We start from the raw sequence: 4109 nt of genomic DNA, 5'->3' as shown, positions 1-4109 counted from the left end.
TATAATGCAGTACAACAAAACAGAGTTAAATGTCCCATCTGTGCTCTGGGGTCAAAACATGGAGGAAACAACAAGACAAGCCTACACTGCATTTATGTCCCAAAGCCATCCAGATTTCAGCATCAGCTCATGTGGCTTAGTAGTACAACCTTCTGAGCCACACCTTGGATCATCGCCAGATGGGATTGTAAGATGTTCCTGCTGTGGCAAAGGGGTGGTAGAGATAAAGTGTCCCTACAAATATAGGAATAGCCTTCAAGGATGTACAGAAGACAAGCAGTTTTGTCTGGACAAGTCATTTTCGTTGAAACATTCGCACACATACTATTATCAAACTCAACTTCACATCTTTGTCTGTGACGCATCATAAGAAATGAAGAGTTTCTCCAGGAGGCTTTGCCAAAAGCACATGACTTCTTTATCTCAAATGTGTTGCCTGAATTACTAACAAGAAGACATGATCCTGTCTTGGTGTCACAGAGAGCCTGTGAATACTGTGAAAGACCAGATTTTGGTAAAATGATAATCTGTGCCAAATGCAACAACCACATTCCCTACAGTTGTGCACAAATAAAAAGGAAGCGAGCAACATGGTTGTGTAGGAAATGTGTGAGGGTAGAGGCTTGAATGCCTTCATGTACGAGTGGGCAATATGATGTATTGTGATAAAAGACCAGATATGGTGTTAGATGTTGGTTATGGAATGTTTTTCCTTTGTTTTTGAAGTTAGATAAAAGTTAAATGATGTACTGACTATCTACAGTAATAACTATTCCAGATCATATATATAGATTAAACATCCCATTGTGTAAATGTTTTGTGTTATTGACTGCTGTGTCTATGCACTTCAGTGCAACAAGATATTTAAAAGTTGTACTCTTTAATTCAATGTATGTATCAATAGATATAATTTAGACCTAAAAGTATTATTGTTTATTGTTTACAACATACAAAACCAGTTTGATTATAATATATTGTACATACTCCTACTATCCATGTTGTTATTGTTTAATGAAATGAAAATGGAATGAAACTCATTAACAAGTAACATTTTAATTTGTAACAACATTACAAATAAAAAAGTTAAACTACACTCGGAATTGTTGAGATAATCTGGGTGGAGGGGAAAGACCATTACACACACCAGTATCAGCCAATGTGGGGAGGTTTATTAAAATTCATTAAGTAACAGAGAAGAACTGTAACAGTAAGCCTAAATACATGTTTTACAAAAAAAAAATCCCCTTTACATGTCATACATGTTTATGTGTAACTCATTTGGGAACAACACTCTTACAGAGGTTTGTGAGGGCACCACATACAATAACAACATCATCTAGTATGTTAACCTGCGACACTGGAATAACTGTCACACGGGAAAGTTGTCTAGCTGTGTCCACTTCCTGTGCAGAAAGCTGCTTCTTTCCTTTTGTGAAATGAGGGATACGTAGGGTTGCACCATAGGCCGCAAGCTCGTCTCTGATGAGAAATCCTCTGTCAGCTAAAACCTCATCCCTAGGCTCCAAAGTTTGAAAAACCTGACTCATTAGTGATCTGCTTGTCTGAGACCCTTCCTCCCCACCCATGAGACAGAAATGAAATTGCACCAGCTGGACTGATGGCGATCAAATATTTAATGGTGTTGTTGTGTTTATAGTTTGACCATGTCTGGGCACTGGCAGTCAGACTACTAGGTCTAGCTATGAAAATTTCGGTGCAATCTATTATGCACCTGCATCTTTTAAAGTTGCGCTTGAATATTTTTGGCATATTTTTCAGTATTGCACCCTTACTTGGCCATTTAATGAGTGGCTTGAGGATGAAGGCCATAGCAGGGACCCAGCTCCATAAAATATTTGATATGGTGGTTTTGATACCTGAAATCTATAAAGCAAGTCAGTATTGCACAGGCCCAACCTTAATTTCATCAATATAATCAATAGGTGGTCCTCTACTGTAAGTTTGTTGTGAATTCTCTCTACGCTGCCCATTATTTTGGTAATCAGCCACTCAAAGACCACAGAGGTCAGTCCTGTGAGAAAAAGCAATTGTGTAATGTTGCATTTAACAGTGGTGTAGGAGAATGTAGATTTGTGTAGATCCTCTTTCAGCTTTACATTTTTTCTGCTCAGAGTGTCTCCAATTCCTGTCGCGAGGTTGACAGTCCTCCTGAAGTTGACAGTATTTCAGGTTCAGATCATCATATTCTATCCTTGGAACTGGGATGTCCTCTTCAGCTTTAATATAGAAAAATGAAAAAATTAACATGTGCGGTAACCAATGAAAACAAGTTCACAATCCAGGGTATTTCACAGTTCCACACAATGAATTTTCCAAACATGACAGAAAAGAAGATACATTATTGATTTCTCATCAGAGACGAAGCTTTGCGGCCTATGGTGCAACCCTACGTATCCCTCATTTCACAAAGGAAAAGAAGCAGCTTTCTGCACAGGAAGTGGACAGAACTAGACAACTTTCTCGTGTGAGGATCCATGTAGAAAGAGTAATTGGTCGGTGGAAAAAAGAAGATACATTATTGATCCCAGGGAGAGATTTCTCCTCTGCATTTAACCCATCCAGGGGACAGTGGGCCTTGCAGGAGCACGCGCACGCTCACACACACACACACACACTACGAGCAAACTGACTCTTTCAGTGAGGGTGGGAACTGTGACAATCAATCAGTTAATTTACCAGGACAATGATCCATGCTGCATTCTTGTTCTGGAGGTTCTGGAGTTTCAGAAGGAGCACGTTGGTTTGCTGCAGTACTAGGTCCGTCTTCTCTCCTCTTTTTCCTATGTGTACCTACAGTAACAGCAGAAATATACAGGTAGACTCAGCCACATGTCTCAAAACAGCAGCTGTAGGCTTATTAAAAACAAAATGCAGCACCTAAATGAGGTGGAGCAGCAAAGCTAGATCTAACCTTACGTGTCAAATGTTTTCGCTAATCCAGAAGCCGCCAAATCAGTCGGTGAATGCACCATGAACAAAGCAAAAGATTGGAAGATTATCTAGCGTTTCTACTTTGGACACATCAGTTAACTGAAGGGAATTCGAGGTTAAGTCACAGGGTTGACAGGTATGGCTTAGGGGAAAACAAACAATACAAAAAACAACTCTAATCCTGCCTGTCCATCTTTGCACCTGGGTTCTGGCTTTGTTTTGTGTATGTAAACACAGTTAGCACAAAATCAGGACTACATCTCGCCTGCAAAAATAAAACACAAACACGTCTGTTTAGCTAGCAAGCTATCAAAACACGTCTGTTTAGCTAGACGATGTTAGCTAAATCTAACTCCAGTCTATCCAATTTAAGCTGCATTTTATTATTATTCTACATCATACAATCATACATGTAAACAAGGCTTTCCTGTAATATTAAAGAGTAGCCTATCTAGATAGATAACCTTACCTGATATAAAGTGGGCGCCGCAGACACAAGCATTTTTGATGATGTCTTCATTCCAGTCCACACGTTTAATAGCTTGCAGCCACAGATGCCTTCGGTTTGCTCTGAAATGGTCGCGGGTCCTGTCGAATCCTATAAAACTTAAGTCCACTGGTTGAATAGCGGTTAGTACAACCGTACACGCAACAACCTGACATGTTGATGCCTTATACAGTTCGTGAATACCTACTAACTGGTTGCTACCTCGTCTTCCTCAATCAGAACTGCTGGAAAATAACACGACTTCTGTTGCCAAAATGCGCGCGCAAATATTTGCTGACGTCGGATGTAAATGGGTCTATAAGAACGCTAGGCCCATCACTCTGGGGTGTGGTAGCCTACTCTCTGGGATTTATGCACCAAGGTAACTGAAGTATCCAATTTGTGTCTTGAAATGTTTGAAATAAATGTCTTAGAACAAAAACGTTGATAGACTTGTATTTTATAGTTAGGGTAGTGAAAACAAGTTGATAAGTAGGCTAGTTGAGTTTGTTATCAATAAACATAACAGCTAATGTCATGTTGAGCAGGAGGAGTTGAGCACTAGGCTACCATAAATCCTCAAATTATGCCCGGGATTGATTCTATTTATAGCAGGACAAATAAAGGCAGGTTCCCATATACAATTGCCTGATATACCAACAATTAACAT

The 4109-nt window shown here is 39.6% G+C and overlaps 1 long non-coding RNA gene across 1 annotated transcript; it reads right to left on the bottom strand.

The window, feature by feature from the left end:
* Window positions 1–2212: 2212 nt before the first annotated feature.
* Window positions 2213–3499, bottom strand: LOC125289949. The gene is made up of 3 exons (XR_007192726.1): window positions 3422–3499; window positions 2698–2811; window positions 2213–2237 (listed from the first exon to the last, which is right to left on the bottom strand). It is a non-coding gene; the product is annotated as an uncharacterized LOC125289949 (long non-coding RNA).
* Between the last annotated feature and the right edge of the window lie 610 nt (window positions 3500–4109).

Source organism: Alosa alosa, chromosome 24, assembly GCF_017589495.1.
Source record: "Alosa alosa isolate M-15738 ecotype Scorff River chromosome 24, AALO_Geno_1.1, whole genome shotgun sequence".
NCBI classification, from domain to species: domain Eukaryota; kingdom Metazoa; phylum Chordata; class Actinopteri; order Clupeiformes; family Clupeidae; genus Alosa; species Alosa alosa.
This window is presented reverse-complemented; position numbering and strand designations above follow the sequence as displayed.